Source organism: Anomaloglossus baeobatrachus, chromosome 9 (genome assembly GCF_048569485.1).
Source record: "Anomaloglossus baeobatrachus isolate aAnoBae1 chromosome 9, aAnoBae1.hap1, whole genome shotgun sequence".
Classification (NCBI taxonomy): domain Eukaryota; kingdom Metazoa; phylum Chordata; class Amphibia; order Anura; family Aromobatidae; genus Anomaloglossus; species Anomaloglossus baeobatrachus.
Genome location: NC_134361.1, coordinates 91,919,979 through 91,941,381, shown reverse-complemented (window position 1 = coordinate 91,941,381; position 21,403 = coordinate 91,919,979). Strand labels below are relative to the sequence as shown.

General features: G+C 42.7%; 1 protein-coding gene and 1 long non-coding RNA gene across 2 annotated transcripts in view; one reads left to right on the top strand and one right to left on the bottom strand.

The window, feature by feature from the left end:
• Nucleotides 1–1,534, bottom strand: part of LOC142251255 (uncharacterized) — a 46,378-nt gene extending 44,844 nt beyond the window's left edge. Inside the window, exon 1 of the long non-coding RNA XR_012725299.1 lies at nt 1,483–1,534. This is a non-coding gene — a long non-coding RNA (uncharacterized LOC142251255). The remainder of the gene's footprint in view (nt 1–1,482) is intronic.
• The window catches only part of ARHGEF9 (Cdc42 guanine nucleotide exchange factor 9), a 602,462-nt gene that overhangs the window by 140,929 nt on the left and 440,130 nt on the right, over nt 1–21,403 (top strand). The gene's annotated exons all lie outside the window — the stretch shown is intronic.

Below are 21,403 nucleotides of genomic sequence, written 5' to 3'. Positions count from 1 at the left end.
CTTCAGTGGGCATGACTACCAGATGAGCAGCCATAGCTCATAGAAAGGAAGATAGACCTTAGAGTTATTGGTAGCCCATTGGTATTTTTATTAAACAAGGTTGAATAAAACATCTAAAGCCAAACACATGAACACAAGAAAGCCTCCGAAACATTGAAACAGTTGTGGACGCCTAATTCCAAAATAGGCATCTCTTCTGGCTCTGTGGCTTAATGTTGTGAGCCAAGGAACCTTAATGAATATTTCAGAAAGGTGATTATTTTGGTGGTTGCATTGTTTGTGATATCTCATGATGGAATATCATGTATGTGATGGGACATTATTTCATATAAGCAAGCAAGGGGAATTTTTTGTGGAGGCTTTGGACAGAGCCCTTCATCAGCACTAGTTGACTGTTCATTGTGAGCTCATAAGCCCTGAAAAATAATGTGGGGTCACAAGTCTCTGCAGATCGCAAATATCCATGTGAATAATGATAGTCATGTGGGAGCTCAACTTGCCGATCCTTCATTCTAATAGGAGATCAGTTGGTGACAATTTATGGGTAGCACATGCATGTGTATGGGGGTTGGGATTAAAGGCTGCTTTAAACGCAGCGACATCGCTAGCGATGTCGCTGATGAAAGCACCCGCCCCCATCGTCTGTGCGTCATGGGCAAATCGCTGCCCATGGCGAACAAAATCGCTAGGCCCCGTCACATGGACTTACCTTCCCAGCGGCGTCGCTGTGGCCAGCGAACCACCTCTTTTCTAAGGGGGTTCGTGCGGCGTCACAGCGACGTCACACGGCAGGCGTCCAATAGAAGCGGAGAGACGGAGAGCAGCCGCATTAACAACATGCCCACCTCGTTGCCGGAGGACGCAGTTAAGCTGTTGTTCGTCGTTCCCGGGGTGTCACACGTAGCGATGTGTGCTGCCTCAGGAACGGCAAACAACCTGCGTCCTCAACGACCAACGAGATTTTGAAAATGAACGACGTGTCAACGATCAACGATTAGGTGAGTATTTCTGATCGTTAACACTCACTCAGAGCTGTTACACGCAACGACGTCGCTAACGACGCCGGATGTGCGTCACGAATTCCGTGACCCCGACGACATATAAGTTAGATATGTTGTTGCGTGCAAAGCCCCCTTTACAACTGCCGAGCTGTATATATATATATATATATATATATGGTGTATGTCCCATATGACTATCTTATGTATCTGGACACTGACTTATATAGTACTAACAAGCAACACCAAGCTATATGATTTCAATTAGGGGATTGTGGGAAAACCCTGACGGTACAGTATATTATCACTTTACAGGCTATAGAAATGATATTTTAATCAGATTTACTGGTAACTAAGATGCATGAAACTGAATTCTTCTAACTCCTACCCCCCCCCCCCCCCACCAAGCAGTGTTCCTATAGAAACTACATTAAAGCTATGGTATTTTTTTAGCAAACAGGAGTGGATTATATGAAAAACATACCTGATCTCCTGGGTGTTAGCATTTCTATACTAAACTGTGGGTAAAAAGCCTGTAACTCCCTTCCCAGCCGTGCTGTGCTCATGCATAATTGATATGCTTTTCGTCAGTCATGTGAATTTCAGTAAAATGTTCAATTAATTTTTTGCACGGATATAGTCCTCCATAGTACTCTATAGTCTTACTAACCGGGGGGTACTGCAATGCTGAGGAATCCCTGCTTCCCCCTGGATTGTTAGGAGCTTCATGTACATAGCTCATACTGTCTACTAAGGTATATAGAGACGTAGACATCCTGCTACAACCTTCCTTCCTCAAATAAGAAAATATAAATCTTAAGTACAAGATAATGGTCACATGAAATCAGCTAGTCTTAGCCATGTGACTTTACAGCTCTGAGTTTGCTATACACATGTGCCACCCCGTGCTCGGCGGTAGCCGAGCCGCTCGGGTCCAGACCTTCAGTGGGTGGCTCGAGGGTCTCCGGACCCGGGGGTCCACGGTCACTCCGATCTAAAATGGTTTGGCGGTTTGGGGAGACGTAGGTGTACGGCCGGAGCCGTGTTTGAGTTTGTGACGCCACCCATGGGTTGTGGTGATGGTGGACACCACCGCTGCAGTTATGGGGCACCCGGGGGAGGGGTTGCGCAGCAAGTTGTTAACCCCTCCGTGGATAGGGATGGTGGCCCCGGGACCCATTGTGGGAGTAGTTGGGTGATGCAGGGTGATGGGCAGCCGGAGGGCACTGATGTACTCACTATTAGTAAACACACACGAGTCTCTGGTAAACCAAGGGGATGGTGGTCGGTGCCCGCAGCCGGCTGCAGTCTGGTCCCCCACCTGGTTGGTGGTCTCTGCCTTTCTCCTGCACCAGTTTTGTGATGATGGACTACCTGCGCTTGCAACTCCAGGAGTCCTCTCCCCGGCTTGTGATTGTCGAAGGAGCCCTTTGCCCGCAGACGCTGGCCTGTGGGATCTCTCTGCCGTGGCGGTGGCTTTATATCCCCCTTGTTGGGCTGTTGTCTTCAGTCGGGACTTTGGTTGGGACAGGACCTAAAGTCCTGGCCGAAATCAGTTAATTAGCTAGCCCCCAGTAGCTTCCGGACCTAGCTTCAGGGTCTGAGTACCCCCCTTTGTGCTCCGGTTTCCGAGTCGGTTCCCCGGGTCGGTACCGGCGGGCCACTACCCTGTCCCGGTCCACCACGGTTCCACCGAGCCGTCTTTCCAGCTCCTGCAGGCAGAGGCCTCCGTCTGCTTCCTAGCCAAAGGTGCCCGGGCTCCTACCCTGGCACCTGTCAGTTAGTTGCAGACCTGACACACAGGCCTGCCTCCACTTTACTTCACCTCCACTCACTGACTCCACTGTAACTCAACTCACTGTCTTTTTCTGCCTCAGGCTCTCTGAACTCCTCGGTGGGCATGCCAACCACCTGGCTCTGCCCCCTGGTGTGTCCATCAAGCACTGAGAAACGGGACTAGGGTTTAATTTTTGGCTGCTGTCACCTTGTTAGGGAACTGGTGTAATGTGGGGCCCTATCTGTGACTACCTGGCCCGGCCAGGGCGTCACACACATAGTATACAGTCATTAGGGCGATGGTATCTACATTAATACATTAATAAAAATAACAGCTGTAAATATCCAAATCTAGAAATATAAATATCTATTTCTGAAATAGATTTATACATCCAGCAACATTGAAACTACAACAGAAAGAAAAAAAAGTGTTGAATTATGGAAATCCCTTTATGGCTAGATATTTTAATGATATATAAATAATGAGAAAATGGAACAAAATTATGAAAAGATCTTGATTTATTCAGTATCGAGTATAGGAGCCACACATAGAAATCCGCACACTTACATGTCGTCTTGGCTGCTATCAATGATGTTATGAATCTCGGGAGTAGGACCAGTTTGATGTCTCTTTGTGAAGGCCACCACATCATGACTTTGCCCACATGTTCTCGTAAAATTCAAAGAATGGGGCATAGAGTTATAATCTGTACTGCAACTGAAACTAAATAACATATACCAAATCTAAGGCGACAGTATCTACATAAACCATCAGAAGACATTTTTACGACATTGGGCTACAAGCAACACATCCAGTTACAGCTGTTCCATTTATCTAACTCCATAGGTCTCAAAGGCCATCATGGTGCTGAGCAAGGGGGCTGAAATGGATCCTCTTCAGCGATGAGTCCTACTTTTTTCTTGGATGCAATAATAGCCATAGATTGGTCTGGAGACCATGTATCAATGCCTTGAAAAGGCCTTCACAATGAAACGTTAAATTGTCCCAAGAGCTATTATTCAACATGATAACCCCAGGACGAATGTTGCACATGCTACTGTGAATAGCTTGCATGGCCTAAATATGCTATCATCTCTTGCAGCATTTCCAGATGTCTGCCATTAGGCACCTCTTGGATGTAATTGGTTGGTAACTGCAAAGCAGCAGCAGATCTTGATGATTTGCCCACGTGCATTCAGGCAAAACAATCCTCAGACGACCATAAATAACCTCAGTGATAGCTGCTAAGGCTTGTAATGCGAGGATTTCTGAACGTGTCACTCATACTCAATACTGGATAAATTAAAATGTTTTGAAAAATTATTGTTTTACCTCTTAAGCAAACAGACTGCTTTCTGTTACATCCAAATAATTGAAATTTTGATCCAGACACCTACTGTAATTTTCAGAACCAGAGTTCTTATATTTTCTTGCATAAGTTGCGTCAATTGGCCTTATTTCTTTGTTGAAGGTATGGTTTTTTGGCTCCAGTTTTTCCATGAAGACCACTTCTGGCCAGACTTCTCCAAACAGTTGATGGGTATAGCTGGGTTCCAGTAGTTGGAGGGAAGTAAGCATGATGTCTATTTCATCTGCCGAACTACGTTTCCTTGGCCGACCACATCGTTTATGGTCCTCAACATTGCCCATTTATTGGTGCTTCTTCAAAAGAGTTAGGGCCAGCACATTTTGCCTTAGCGAGACCTTGCTGATGCAGTGTAACTCCCTCATTTCTTGTTCCTGAGCTCTGTCTTGCCATGGTGTATGACCTGTGACATGAAACTGTCTTCCATAACCTCACCACTTTTATAGAAGGGTTTGGCTGTTTCACACCCAGTTTTAAACCTCCCACAGCTTTTTCTGTTTCAGTTAATGACTGTTTCAACTTACATATGAAAATGATGATGATTATAAACTGTTTGGTTATATTTATACCTGACTAAATTCCTAAAAAACCATAACTCCAGGAAAGCGTAAATTGAACCTCGGAGAATTGATGCTGTTTTGAAGGCAAAGGGTGGTAACACCAAATATTTATTTGATTTAGATTTCTTTTTTGTTCATTCACTCTGTATTTTGTTAATTGAGTAAAAAAAAAACAACTACTTTTATTTTTGAAGGTTTTCTTATTTTGCAGCATTTTTTTTTATAACTGGCTAAATGTCACGGGTGTCTCACGGGTGACAGTCATGTGGTTTCTGGCAATAAAAGGTCACCGCGTTTGGCTGCGCAAAATGTTCCCTGGCTTTCCATTGTTCCTGATGTCAGTATTCATTGTACTAGGTAGCTTTCCTGCTGGATTAATCTCTCCCCCTTTTGGACCCAGTAGTAGCTCGCCTTCCACCCAGCTGCTAATCATCAGTACTTTCTTGGTGCTTAAATAGTTCCTTCTTCCCTGGACTTGTGCTGGAGATAAGGTTCATTCTAGCTCTGGTTGCAAGCAGGTGGCTTGCTCTCATCTGTGGTATCGTTGTTGAAGCTTGCTGAACTCCTGCCTGTGTCATCTGTGGATAAGTAGTTCATGCACTTTCCCTTGTGTGCCTCTCTTGTGTCCTCCTTTAGCATTTAGTGGGGTTGACAAAGATCTCATCCCACCAATCCCTATTTAGGGTCCAGCACTAAGGATACCTAGGGTCAGGTATCCAGCTCGGCGCATAGGTGCAGAACCTATCTAAGGTGGTGACGATGCCCAGGGACCAGCAGTAGGTTTGGCCAGGGGTCATCATCTCCCCCTTCCCTAGAGCAAGGGTGTCCCCTTCCCTTACCTTTCGCTGCTCGCTTGGTATTTCCCCGAACCTAGCGTGACATTAAATCTTTTGCATGGTATAGTAGTTAAAGAGAAATATAAATTCTTTTAAATTGGTGAGTGACCGGAATCAAAATAAATGTTTGGTTTGCACTACTATAAAATACATTTATTAACTATTTTCTGTGATATGTTAACCATCAACCAGCAGGTGGCTAATCATTGATGACAAATTATGCAGCTATTATAGTTTTTTTATTATTATTATATTAGTATTATTATTGTTATTATTATTATTATTATTGCTTTTACCCCTATTTAGAAGGATTTTGAAGGGCCTGTGTATACATTTGTATTCCCTGCAGACTTGCTTATTAGCAAATGGGCATTTACATAAATATGAATTACCTTTTATACATTCTGGATATTCACATGTTAAAAAAATGTTCTCTTTCATTTATCCTTTATCTTTTCTTGAACTGATAGAATGTCATAGGGGTAAAAAATAAGCCTTCCTATATTTCACTGGGATAAAAATAGCATCATGCGGCTAAATTGCTTAATCTATAGGCTTGTTGCTGCCTGCATTTCATTATGGTCCAGGGACAAGTTCAGATCAAGTCATTTGCACCAGCGCATAGAGGACGTGAGCTGATGAAAGGATTGAGAATTTTCAGGAGGACTCGCCGAGCCCCCGAGATGTGTGTGCGTCTGCCAATCCTGCAGTAGGACCTCAGAGCTCTTATTTTTATATTAACCCCTTCTACTGGCAACCAATTTGGGTTTTCACGACGAAGCCCCACTTTTAAATTCTGACGTGTCACTTTATGTGGAAATACAGTTGAAACGCTTCTACATATCCCAGTAATCCTTGGAAAGTCTTTGTTTCTTTTTGCGACACATTGTACTTTATGTTAGTGGTAAATGTAGGTCAATATGTTATTTCAAATTTGCTGAATATTTAGAAAAATTATCAGATTTTATACTTGGAATTTTTATGCCCTTTAAACTGATAGTCATAGATCACAAAATAGTTAAAGAGTTTGGCCAGGACTTTAACATTGATCACCTATCCACAAAATAGGTCATGAATACATTAGTGATTAGTGTGGAAGCAACACCTGGCACCCTCGCCGATCAGCTGTCCACGGTGCCACCGCCAACCGGAACTACTAAGTTGCGAAGTTGCATAGCTCCGTCAACAGAATACTGGCCACAGCTGGGTATTGTATATAAGTTCCATATTAATTCAAATATGAAAATCAAAAAAAGGTCCATGGAGCCTCTGTTAGGAGTCTCAACACAAAAAATAGCCAGATATCCCTCCGGGAAGGACCTAGCTTTTTAAGAGACCACCATAACCACCATATTAAGTGGCCCTTTTAGTCAATATCCAACTTTTTGACGACTTTAAAGATATGACAAGGGAAATACCAAGGCCAGGTATCCATCCACAGACAGCTGTTTCGGGGTGTTGCCCCTCATCAGTGTGGAGTAGGATTCTGGCTAGGTCGGAGCAATGCCTAGTAGACAAACAAGACAAAACAATCACTAATCTTGGGGAGACCAGCCAGAGAAAACACTGCCGTCAGCCAGCGATGGCGCTCAAACTGTGAAATCCTAGGTGCATTGCCCCCTGGGAAATATGCAAATCAAAAAAAGGTCCGTTGAGCCTCTGTTAGGAGTCTCAACACAGAAAATAGCCAGATATCCCTCCGGGAAGGACCTAACCAAGGAGGGTTTTTTTTTTAGGAGACCACCATAACCACCATATTAAGTTGCCTTTTTAGTCAACATCCAACTAGTCTTATTGATTCAAATAGACTGTACAGCTGACGGAGCTGTGCAGCTCCACAACTAAGTAGTTCCTGCCACTGGCGTCATCTAAACAGCTGATCGGCAGGGTGCCAAGTGTCACACACCACCACCAATCAGACATTGATTGCCTGTCCTGCGGATAGGTCATCAATGTTCATGTCCCGAACTACCCTTTTATTAAATAACATTTCTCATGTGTCATGTGATGGCTGCATGTGGTTCTTTCATGAGTTTCTTGTCTACAGTTTCCAATAACCTTCCTACCTGTCAGTGCAGGACCTCACCTACTTGGTTGCGGTTTCCAACAACCTTGCTCTTCTACTTGCCAGCGGTTTCCAGTATCACAACCTGCCTGCAGTTTCCAGGATATCTTCCTGGCTTGTCTGAGGCTTCCATGATATACAGATTTTCATGTTTCTCTGCAGTCCTGCCTGCTATGTATTCCCGGTCTTCTACAACTAATTCTATGTGCCCTCCTGCAGTTTTCAGGATGTCTTCCTGGCTATGTGTGGTTTCCATGGTAATACACTTCCTTGCTTCTCCAAAGTTTTGCCTGCTACCTGTCTGCATATCCATGATGCCACATCCTGTCCGAGGTCTTCAGTAACTCTACTATTTGCCTGAGGTCTCCAGTAACTCAGCTATAGGGCCATTTACACGCTGCGACATCGCTAACGATATATCGTCGGGGTCACGGTGTTTGTGACACATATCCGGCATCGTTAGCGACATTGCAGCGTGTGACACCTATGAGCGACCTTAAACGATCGCAAAAGAGGTAGGTCTGTGAGAGGTCGTTCATTTACCAAAAATCGTTGTCTGGTCAGTAGCGAGGTTGTTCGTCGTTCGTCGTTCCTGCAGCAGCACACATCGCTGTGTGTGACACCGCAGGAACGAGGAACATCACCGTACCTGCGGCCGCCGGTAATGAGGAAGGAAGGAGGTGGGTGGGATGTTCGGCCCGCTCATCTCCGCCCCGCCGCGTCTATTGGGCGGCCTGTTAGTGACGTCGCTATAACGCCGAACGAACCGCCCCCTTGGAAAGGAGGCGGTTTGCCGGTCACAGCAACGTCTCTAGAGGGTGTGGGACACTCACTTGTATTTTTTGATACCTCGTAGGTATATGTTTTGCTACCTGTTTTTGCTATTAGTTCTTTTTGAGCTATTGCATTTTTCTTATAACACACGTGTTATTATACATATTTATCACTTTACTCTTCTATTTATATATATACCATTATGATGTTTTATATGGGGTGATATCAATTATGTGAACTTTTTGGTGTTCCCAACATAATAATAAGTTTTGATATATTTTTAACCCCTTCTGAGGGGCTTGCTTCCCTGAGGCATCCTGTCTATTTTTTTAATACTTTATAATTAATAAAAGTTAATTTTTATATTGACTATATTTTCTTGTTGGGGTTTTATTGCTGTACGTTACCCCGTTGTGTTGCTGCAAGTCTCGGAAAATTTATAGTCGTGCCTGCTGTTAATACAAAATGAAAATTCACCCTTTTCCCCACCCACCTCTGTGTGACAATATCAGTGACTGGTTCAGTCAGACTACCGTACTCACCTGCTGTTAATACAAAATGAATATTTACCCCTTCCCCCGCTAATCCCTGTGACAGCTGCATGTTGTCACGCTCAAGTCAGGAGAGCCGCCGGCTTGTATGACAATTGTGATGTAATACGACAGTCTGACTGAATCACTGATACTGGAACATAGCAGTGGGCGAGGGAAGGAGTAAATATTCATTTTGTACTAACAGCAGGCAAGTACAGGAGTCTGACTGCACAAATCACTGATGCCAGCACAGAGGGGCGGGTGGGGGAAGGGGTGAATATTAATTTTGTATTACTAGCAGGCGAGTACAGGAGTCTGACTGCACCAATCACTGATGGCAGTGCAAATGGGTGGGCGGGGATAGGAGTGAATATTCATTTTGTATTAATAGCAGGTGAGTACAGGAGTCTGACTCCACCAATCACTGACGTCAGCACAGAGGGGTGGGCGGGGGTAGGAGTGAATAATTATTTTGTATTAATAGCAGGTGAGTATAGGAGTCTGACTGCACCAATCACTGATGGCAGCGCAAATGGGTGGGCGGGGGAAGGGGTGAATATTAATTTTGTATTAATAGCAGGCGCGTGACAAATTTTACAGCACTTACAGCAACACAATGTGGCAACATACAACAATGAAAAATATAAGACATCCCCTGAAAATAAGCTCTAGTGCATCTTTCGAAGCTACAAATAATATAAGATCCTGTCTTATTTTCAGGGAAAGAGATGAATCATTGGGGTTGAAAAAATTGTTAAAAGTTAAAGTTTTGTACAAAAAGTATCATAAAAGAAAAAGTGAAAATGCCAATGGATTTGCTATTGTAAAAGAGAGAAAAAAAATCCATACCAAGGCTAAGAATGTAGAAGCTGCTAGCACCACCAACTTCACTGGCACCAGCTGTCTGGGTAGTTATACTGCCAAACGCTGGCCACGCTTGTACTCTTTGCCACCTACAAGTGTTTTAGATGGGAAGGAGCAGAGGACTTTATGGAATATATGGTACATCACTCATCTCAGTCACAACAGGTTGATGTTACCTCTGACACCGACACTGTCAGTTGGAGTCAGTATTTTGCATGACTGGATAATTTTTACACCGTTTTTCATAAAAAAAAATATGAAAAGTCTGTCATTGAGCCGTGTTATCAAAGTTATCAAATGGGCTTAGTTACTACAGAGTTACCATTCATTGTTATGATGAAGTAACGATGACATTGCTAAGGCTGTGTTTGTGTAATGGAGCGTGATCGCGGTTGGATACAGTCCTAGGAGACTTCAGAATATTACACTTGTCTTTTCAGGGAAATTAGAAGCTTTGCAGCAATTCATGGCAAATCAATTGTCTGCTAATTGTATTTGTGGGAAAAATTAATTGGCCAATTTTACCGTAATTATTTCTACTCCTAATCCTAAAGGTCCACATACTTTTGCCACTCAAAGACATGTGATATTGGATCATTTTCCAATTTTATAAAAATGGCAAAATGTAATTTTTTTTTTACTTATCTGTATGATTTGGTTCTCTATCTACATTTGTGTGAAAATCTGATGTGGTTTTAGCTCAAAATTATGCAGAAATATGGAAAATTCTGAAATTTGCAAACACCTGTGCGCACGTAGCTCATGCACATACACACACAATCATGTGTACAATGCTGTCTTTGAACCACTATATTCTTTTTTCTGTGTGAGGCAGGAAATGTAATACCGCATTTTGTGTGTATCAGTGTGTAAGTAAAATTGCACATTCAGAGCATACGGCGCTGACACTGGCTGTCATCAGACATAAGCATCAGATGGTATCGCTGGTGTATAAGGGCATATGGTCTTCCCTTTCTCTCACTCACACAAGGATCCATTTGTGTCTGTCTTCGGGATAGCATTGCAGTGATGCAGACTGCTGAGGTTGCTTATTCTTGCACTAGCGGAGTAGCATTTGTCGATTATTCCATAAGTGCACAGGTTGTGCTGACATTCTGCTTTCACTCACAGACACCGAGATAAAGCTACAAGGTTGCTCAGTACAGCAGGGAACATTGAATTCTGCTCATACACTATCATACAGGCAGCAGAGATAGTTTTTCTGTCTACCTAGCTGTTTTCGACTTTTGTTACAGTAGAAGACATAACTGGTATTAACTTACATGTTCTGTGTAAATGAAAGTATTCCTAAATACGCAGCTACACAGATGCGGACATATCATTGGTGCAGTCTGTGCGGCCGCACAGGGGCCCAGAAGTACAGGGGCCCATTCCTACCTCCAAGGCAGGTAGAATTCTGCATTTTCGATGAGCTTTTGGGCTGCAAAGGGCCCAAATATGTTCCTGCACAGGGGCATTTTCTGTTTGTGTCAGCCAGTAAAGCTACAGATGTATCAGTTTTGACATGACTGCATTATTGTAGATACTTCCTCCCCAACTGCCACCAAGCCGCTTTGCACATTCCCATTTTTCCCACGGATTCCCCCTCCAATAAACACATGAAACCTGCTTGGATAAAATGGCTAGATCGGCCCTCTATTACACAAACATAACAATAAATATATAAAATAAGTTTCTTTAAAGCGAGGAAGGTTCTTGGAGCTCCAAAAACCTGGTGGATATTCCTATAAGATTAATAAACAATCCGGCGTTGCCTCCAGCCGCGATCTCAGGCTCGAGGACGCCTCTCACCGGAAAACCTTTTCCTTAACACCGACTCGAACGGGACCCCACTCTAGAGAGCCCCAAAGTCCACCAGATAATTACCATTCCAAAGGAAAAGGAGGGGGTTTCCATCCACCTGATGTACAACCCCCCACTACTATTTTACCACCAACTCCAAGAACTCACCTCACTACCACTCACCGAAATGACTCCAAACACTTTGTAAAAACGCAAAATTATCTCCTAACCACTCACACCCCCCCAACTCAACAGAGGGCAGGACCTTTAGTCCCCACCCTCCCTCCTGATCCTATATACCTGATTCAACCTTAACCATTCCCCCTAACACTTTTACCTGCCCCCCTAAACTTTTGACCCCACACAGCCCCTTTCCTTTTCTCCTACCAAGTTAACCTCTTGTTTCCCTACAAAGTGAGTCATGGGTCACTTAGCCCATGGCCCTGCTGTGGGATCCGTTCAGCCTTTATTAGAGATGGCAGAGTTGAGTTTATCATCTTAGTGATATCAGGAAGGTGTCATCTTTGGTTTTTCATGAAGCTGCAGAAAAATGTAAATATGTTATTGTAGGTCCATGATTTATGAAATAACAAAGCACAGACTTACTAAGAACTTCAACACACCTGCACATGTAAAACCTCTCCAATACCACAACACTGCACGACCTGTCACATATAGTATTTATTACATCTTGGATCACGGTAGAGACAGTCTTCTATATATTGTTCATTAATCAAAATATTTTATAATAATTTACTTTAATTTCTAACCAGGGTGACAAAATATTTCCAGCCTAATACTGATCATGGAGCTAGTTTGAATGTTTGAGAAGTTACTGGGATATCTGGAGAATTCTATACTTATTATTAAATGTAAAGAATGAGTTTCTATAGAATAACATAGAAAGAAAGAAAGAAAGAAAGAGAGAAAGAAAGAAAGAAAGAGAGAAATAAATAAAGAGAGAAAGAAAGGAAGAAAGAAAGAAGGAAAAGAGAGAAAGAAGGAAAGAAAGAGAGAAAGACAGAAAGGAAGAAAGAAAGAAAGAAAGAGAAAAAGAAGGAAAGAAAGAAAGAAAGAAAGAGAAAAAAAGAAAGAGAAAAAAATGAGAGAAAAAAGGGATTGAAGATGAAAATGTAAAGATTCAATTAGTTAGGAAGATGAGGAAAAATTAAAGAAAGAAGGAAGGAAAGAAAGAGAATACAAGAAAGAAGGAAGGAAAGAAAGAGAATACAAAAAAGAAAGAAGGAAAGAAAGAGAATACAAGAAAGCAAGAAGGAAAGAAAGAGAAATAGAAAGAAATTAAGAAAGAAAGAAAGAAAGAAAAAAGAAAGAGGTAAAGACAAAGGAAAGTAAAAGGGATGGAAAGAAAGAGAATAAAAGAGAAAGAAAAAAGAAAGCAAAGAGCGAGGAAGAGAGAGAGGGACAATAGAGTGTGAGGGATGGAAGATGTAAATGTAGAAAAAGAAAAAAAGAAAAAGAAAGTAGCGGAGGGGAAGGGAAAGAGGGCATAAAGGAGAGAAGGGAAGAAAGAAAGATGCATGTAAGAACGAGAAAGGAGGGAAGCAAGGAAGATAGAGGAGAAAGAAGGGAGGGAAGGAAGAATGAGAAAGAAAGAACGATAAAACAAAGCCACAAGGGTTGAAAGAGGAAGGGAGGGAGGAAGGAAGCAGAATTTTATCATTTATATGCTACACAGGGCCTATATAGAGCGGAGAGCAGGGCACGTGAGGGTGGGGCTCCGGTATCGGCTTTGCTCTAGGGCCTCTGACGTTGTGATCCGGTGCACAGTGCATGTCATTAGTGACGTTTCTAGTGATATTTTCTAGATATGACTTGCTCGTCTGTGTCTTACTTTGTAATCACTTCATAGTTATGGGATGTTCGGCGTATACAGCTCAGCTTTAAATTTACATTCACTTCTGTGTTTTCCCGGGGAATCCTTCCAGGCCTTTCTGCCAGATGGGATGCACAGACACGCTAAGTCAGGGATAAGAAGCCTGGTCAATTTTTAAACAGTTACATAAAACCATGAGAGGATTGGAAGGAAAGATGACAAGAACTTGTAAGAAGCAGCGCAGGAAAACAGCAGGATAAATCCTGCAAGCCTGCCCTAGAGCTGAAATAATATCACAGGGATCCCTGCTCCCTCCTCTCCGCTCCTGACTAAGGCAGCCTCCGATGCTGCGGTGTCGTCATCTGTGTGGGTGCAAATCTCTCCGCGCCTGCTTCCCTCTTACACACTCCTGGGGTGATCAGGGCAGCATTACAGATCACCATCACACACAGCCATGCAATCAGTCTTGTGGCTTCATTCTAGAGGATGAAATGGGAACAAATGAATGGGCCACTGGGAAAAAATCAACATGATTAAAATCCCAGATTAGTATGTATTTGATGCTTCTAGTAGCTTATAAAAGTACAATGGCCTCCAAAATGACCTCTTTACCTGCAAACCCTGCATGTCTGTAAGATTTGGGGTCTAAAATTGGAAACCATGTATGAGACCTACATGTAATCTTCTTATACATTCTCTGTTGTAAAAGTAAAGTTGCTAAATGGAATTTTCCTGATGAGACATATGTTACCAGATAGCTACCTGAAGCCCCTCTAAACCTGCATTAAGCCCAAGAATGAATGGTTTTATCTGCTACATGGAAACCATCACAAGTAGATTTGCTGCTAGTCCTGACAGACTGTGTTTTGGTTTTACTTCTAGTCTAATTTTGCCTTACCTACCTTTAAGAGATTGTCCAGTCAATGTAAATTATTTGTAAAAGGGTACAGACAGATTTGAGAAAAAAATAGAAAAATGAAATAGCCATGGTGATTTACCATATTATCTCCCTGTCATGCACAGACTTGGGGAAGGTCCAGCGTGGGGCAAGACACACAACAACATGGGGTACACCAACAACAAACAAGTGGTATACCAGGGACACTTTAACAATGGTCGGCCTTGGTACTAGGGCAAGAGATGATGGGATACCTGCTGCACTCACCTTTAGCTGTACCCTGCACTCCTAGCCAGTCCCTATACAAGTTCCTCACCTGTCGCTGAGCAGGATACCTGAAGCCCTGAGAGACCCTGTAATAACCCTGGCTAGTGAGCTGGCAGATAAGGATCTCTAGTTCCACTGCTGCACTAATACAACAAGAAGGGAAGGTACAGCAGACAGGGGAAATAACAAAAGATAAAGCCCAGCTTTACAGCTGTAGTCAGACACCAGGACCGCAGTCTACACCGCTTCACAGCAACAAGGGCTCGAGCAGGTCCTTCCACCTTAAGGCCTAGCTACAGAATGGATTCAGAATAACCCATGCCCTCTACTGACAGATGTGACCACATATAGGGAAAGGGAGTGGTCACCAACTGGAAAAACCTGAGGCCAGGAGTCAGAATCTGCTAAGAAGCAAAACTGACATCAACCCTTTTAGAACCATTTAATGTGAGGAGTGTCAAATGGCAAAGAGAGACTTTGGTCCAGATCCTGTCACAAGTCTCTATTAACAGAGATGGCCATGACACTCCCATGCTGATGTTAACCTGGTGCATGCTGGTCTCTACTTCCTAATCTCATCCCGATACACTGGAAACAGCCATAAATGTCTACTCACCCAAAAACTTGGTGGACCACCACTGCAGATAGTTATTAACAGAGAGGATATTGTCAGTCCATTGAGATGGGATGAGTAAGAGACCAGGAGGGAACTATTAAAGGGAAAATATCCCCACTAAACCACATGGCTCCACGCTATTACTACATTCTAACTACCCATTTTTTGTGGCTTTGCGATCTCTAATAACTTTATAAATCAATTTTTTCTGAGTTCAGGTCATGTAAATGTGTTAATACTAGTCCGGTGTGTTGTTTATTTCTCCAGACTAGTACTGCTATGGTCTCCCATCTTGTAAGATTGCTCCATTGTGCATGATTTGCGTGTTTTACCTACGGTAATTTGAAGAACAACATCAATGTCATCTCCATGAGCGCAATATTCTAATTACCTCATATTGTGTGATGATTCTGGGCATATGATCCCCAGCTTCATCAGTGTGCTGTGCATGCTCAGGGAGGCAGAATGTCATGCACATACGCAAGATGTGAAAGGAAGCATCATTGACCCCTATCTGGCAAATATGTGCACAAAGAGGAGCATGCTTATAAAGGCCCCGTTACACGCAATGACGTATCTAACGATATATCGCCGGGATCACGGATTCCATGACGCACATCCGGCATCGTTAGCGACGTCATTGCGTGTGACATCAACGAACAGCCGTTAACAATCAAAAATACTCACCTTATCGTTGATCGTTGACACATCGTTCATTTTCAAAAAATCGTTGATTGTTGAGGATGCAAATTGTTCGTCGTTCCCGAGGCAGCACACATCGCTACGTGTGACACCTCGGGAACGACGAACTACAGCTTACCTGCAGCCGCCGGCAATGAGGAAGGAAGGACGTGGGCGGGATGTTACGGCCGCTCATCTCCGCCCCTCCGCTTCTATTGGGCGGCTGCTTAGTGATGCCGCATGAACCGCCCCCCTTAGAAAGGAGGCGGTTCGCCGGCAACAGCGACATCGCTAGGCAGGTAAGTCCATGTGATGGCTCCTAACGATTTTGTGCGCAAACGACGGAGGCGGGTGCTTTCACCAGCAATATCGCTAGCAATATCGCTGCGTGTAACACCCCCTTAAAATAAGAAGCAGGACTAGTCCATCAAAATAAATGCCCATCCAAACTAGTCCTGAGACATTTGTATAGTACCAACACAGAAATAAACTTCATCATGAAAGTTTATAGAGTTCGTAAAGCTATAAGAAGTGGGTTTCTAGAGGGGATAATTAGTGTGGAGCCGAGACATGATGGCGGATTAGGGGCTAGGGCAGCTGACAGGTTCCCTTTAAAGAGGACCAACCAGTAGGATTTTCCTATATAAACTAAGGCCAGTGCTATACTGGCACTATCATGCTGATTATATACATACATTTATTTTTGAGATTGGCTGTATAGTTTCTGAAATACAGGCAAGTAAAGTCTGTGAAATGGAGTTACTTGATTGATAGGTGCTGCAGAATATCTAGTAGGTGGGTCGGGTTTTGCTAGTTATTCCCACCCCTGTCTGCCTGCCTGTCCTTCCTCCCCCTGTCTCTGTTATTACATGGGGACGAAGGACAAGCAGACAGGGGCGGGAATAACTAGCAAAACCCGACCCACCTACTAGATATTCCATTGCACCTATCAATCAAATAACAGTGCATTTCACAGACTTTACTTGCCTATATCTCAGAAAGTATACATCTGATCTCACAACTAAAGGTATGTATAGAATCAGCATGATAGCGACAGTATAACACTCGCTGTATTTTATATAGGAAAATCCTGATGGTTGATCCTTTTTAAGAATCAGAAAAAGAACTGTGGGGTATTGGTAAGTGATATTTTTTTTACAGCTTTGCCCCTTTAAGTCAAATAAGGCAAAATTGTAGTATATATAAGTTCAAAACATAATCTGTCATCTATAGAACCCCTTAATTTACTTCAGCATTATTACTGCTTCATATCTATATTGGGTATTTAATTGTCCATGTTATAAAGACGCTCATAAAGGCAGATACATATTATCAACCGAGAGGACAAAATTGAGTGCCTCTAATTTGTTTTCCTAGTTTTTCTATTTCCTGACATGAATCTGATATCTTGTATTAATTTATACTTTGCTATTCGATTCTAAAAACAATATCTGATAAAAAATATTAAATGTCCAAAGTAATTATGAGAAGAATAAGTAATATGTCATGTTACGCATTAGGAAAATATTCAGATATTTTGTAAACAACAGCGCCACATATCTCCATAGGTCATGTCTGGTATTGCAGTCTTGTCCTCACTTGACTGAAATACAAGCATAGCATATACAGTAGACAAGAGTAGAAGTGTTCCTGGGAAAGTAGCCCCTTATTTTTTAAACAGGACAACCCCTTTTAACACAAAAAGATTTCCAGAAGGTGGAGTAATTAGACAGGGTGAATTCACAAGACGTGTGAATGTCGGTGCGTTGACCGATTTCCTTCATCAAGTAGGACACAGACCCGCTATTTTAATCTTCATCGTCGGACCAGATTAAGACATAATTTGAGTTTATTTTTCAGATCCGTGATTATTTTTGATGTGTGAATGGACAAATGAGACTCGGACAGCATTCAGACCTTACACACAAATGTATGAATGAATCATAAGTTAAGGCCACTTTACACACAGTGACATTGCTAGCGATGTCACTGATGAAAGCACCCGCCCCCGTCGGTTGTGCATCACGGTAACGAGGCCGATCATGACATTATGGAATCTGTCTCCTGTCATTTCTTTCATTAACTTTAGGAATTATTATTTCTCTTAAGGTTGCATTTTTCACATTTTGTGGTCTATATCCAGTTTTTGTTTGCTCTAGTTGAGAAAAGAATCAAGGTTTGTTTTTGTTAATTAGGATAAAGCATTTAAAGGGAATCTGTCAGCAGGATTTTGCTACCTCATCTGAGAGCAGCATGATGTAGGCAAAGAGATCCTGAATGTAACGATGTATCACTTAGATTACTAGGTGCAGCCGTTCTGACACAATAAGAATTTGTAGCCATGTAGCTTAGCTGAGAGAACTACCCTTGCCCGCAACAGACTCTCTATAGAGATTGTATGTTGACAGTTAAGTGTCAATCACAGGAGGGGGCATGCTGGATTGCCATGACTTTCTAGTCCGAGCAATGATAAGTGTTGCTGCTTTAACAAAAATAGCAAATAAACAACAGATCTGACTGTGACAAGACAAGCATCCCTGACTTCTTTGTGTTAACCCTTGCAGCATGCTGTCTTCAGTTTACATAGCATATACCTGCTGACAAATTCCCTTTAAGGTATAGAGAAGTTATAATGTCTTCCATTCTAATTAGAGACCTGACAGACTTTGAGTAAACTTTGGGCATTTTTTTTCCTACAAAAGCTGCAATTTTAGTTTAGTAAGTATTAACCACTTAATACAGTACATCCACAGGGGTCATATCTGGAAAAAGTGCAAAATGCACAACACCAAGGCATTTGATTGTGCTGTGGAAATGCGGCTGATTTGCTGCAGATTTCTCCTTCTGATTCGCATAAGACGAATTCTGCAATGAAAATGCTCAGCATAAATTGACGTATTGTGGATGTGAAATCTCGAGCACTTGGCCTAATGTACAGATAATGTATCTTTCGCAACTTGCCTTTTGCAGAGAAGCCTGTTAAATGCAACATCCCCTTCTTAGGAATGTTAGGAATATTCTCACGTATGTGCCCCAAATAAAAAAAACATACTTTTCAGTTTGAGAAACAATGGCGCTGAGGTCCATGAGCTGAATACTCAGCTGTATACTGTCGAATGGTTGGGAATACGCTATAACGCTTGGCACAGCTAAATAAACATGAATGATGTTACATCAAGTACTTCTTTGGGATATATAAATCCTAAAACTGAATAAAAAAAGCAATTCAGCCTGAAAATACTGTTTAATACAGTACAATTTGTACCATGGGTATTTCAAATGTAAAAAATCTCTTACCTGTGTTGGTTTTCTTGGGTCCTAGGGTTAAATATTAGACCTCATGTGAGTGGCAATGGCTTAAAACCCATTTAAATGGGCCAATAATTGGAGAACAAGCATTTTTAGGAGCTCAATCTCGTCTATCTCAGGTCAGCAGAAGCTTGTCTGATCCAATGATTTGTTAAAAGGAGCTCGTCACCAGATTTTGGCCTTCTAAACTAAAACTAGCACCTTAAGCAGTGCCTGTGCTACATTCTATAAAGGTGCAAATTACCCCTTGACCCCCCTGTAGCCGCCAAAAATACCTTTCTAAAATCTCCCGCCCGGTATGTAAATTATCCAGCCCGGTCCGATGGGCGTCCTAATTTGTGCCTTCTGTCCCTCCTTTCACCATCCTCCGGTGCTGATTGACACCTCGGACGCATTCCACGTAGGCGGGCAAAATCTCCATATTCCCAGCTCGCCTAGGCGCACTTTGCTCTGCCCTGTTTTGGGCAGAGCTGAAAACATAGTTGCACCTGCGCAAACTTGTGAGTTCTCTGCGCAGGCATGAGATTTTGCCCATTGATGTGAATGAAGCAGGTGACATCATCCACATTACTGGGCAAAATCTCGCACCTGCGCAGAGAACTTGTTCGGTTTGCGCAGGCGTTCCTATGTTTTTTGCTCTGTCTGCAATAGGGCAGAGTAAAGTGCGCCTGCGCAAGATGGGAATATTCTTGCACAGGTGAGAGTTTTTGCCCCTCTATGTGGATAGCATTTGAGGCGTCATCCAAATCTATCAGCTCAGGATGATGGTGAAAGAAGGGACAGGAGGCACAGATTAGGACACCCATTGGACCGGACTGGATAATTTACATACCAGTGGGATATTTAGGTCAGGGGGTAACGTGCACCTTTACAGAATGCAGAACAGGTGCTGGTTAAGATGCTAGTTTTAGTTTAGAAGGCCAAAATCTGGTGACATGTTCCCTTTAAAGAGTAATCATTGTTTTAATTTCCTTTTTCAAAATTCTCAATTCACGGGTATAATCCGTATTTAGTGAATACAGATTTTTACAGTACTGAGATATCAGATGGCAATTGGTGCTCTTAAAGTTCCCTTGAGGGAGGGAGATGGAGAAGGGAGAAGCTGAAGGCAGAAATTCTCCTCCCTCCTGTCTGTATAAATCTCATCAGTAGTAACTGCCATCTCCCATCATCTCAGCAATGTAATAAGTTACAGATTTTACCCCTGGAATTCTATATTTTAAAAATGAATGGACAGTCCCGGCAGAGATAGAAGCAGATTTTTTTGATAAGGTACATTACAAAGTTGCTTATTTTCACGTGTAATATTGATTTCTAAAATAAATGAAGAACGAAACGGCTACACTTTAAAACTGGTTTTCAGCAACACAATATCCTAACCAGTCGTTTAATGGCCATTATCATGCCATCAAATGCCAGTATAAAATTATTGCACTATAGGAGGCAATTAGGAAGTCAAACTGTTGCCCAGTGAAATGTCAAGCTATATCACTGTGAATACCGAGAGGTTACTTCCAGGATACAATGGGTCATGAAACAAGGAACGAGACCAGACTAAGTTTAACTGCAAACTCTTTATTCCCCAGTAAGGGAAACAGGAGGTGAGCCTCAATATATAAAATGAATATGGGTACCAATAAATGTACAAACACCCGGTTACCAAACCAGGATCAGCGTGCTGGGCCAGAGACCGATTCCAGTGGGAAAGGAATCAGCAGGAACAAAACAATTCAGTACTGCAGCAGTATATAATAGACCTGAGTCAGTGTTTTTAGGACTTTTTCTTTCTTTCTATATACCTGTTGCTATATTTGGTTTACTGAGTAAATGTGCACACTTGTCTGCAAAAACAAAAAGATATAGGCCAGGCCTGAGCTCAGGACTCGCTGTTATGAGTATTTATCCAGGAAGGTTTCCGGGCAAAGCATTATCCGCTCCGCGTCCGGCTTCGTAACAGTTTTCTATGGCATGGCAATCACGGGGACAGATCACCTCAGGGCTTGGCTCCAAGTCACAGTCTCAAAAGGAAGGCCTCAGAAGCAGATCACCTTCAATCACAGTTTTGCCTCTCCCTGGCAACAGTCTATGAACATAGGCCCTTAGCTGCATGGCCTTTCTTCACACAGCAATTAGCAGGCTGTCTCCAGCAGTCCAGGGACTTGAGACCAACGCAGGGACAGGCAGCCACTACACTTCAGTGTCTCTCTCAATCTCTCTCTCCC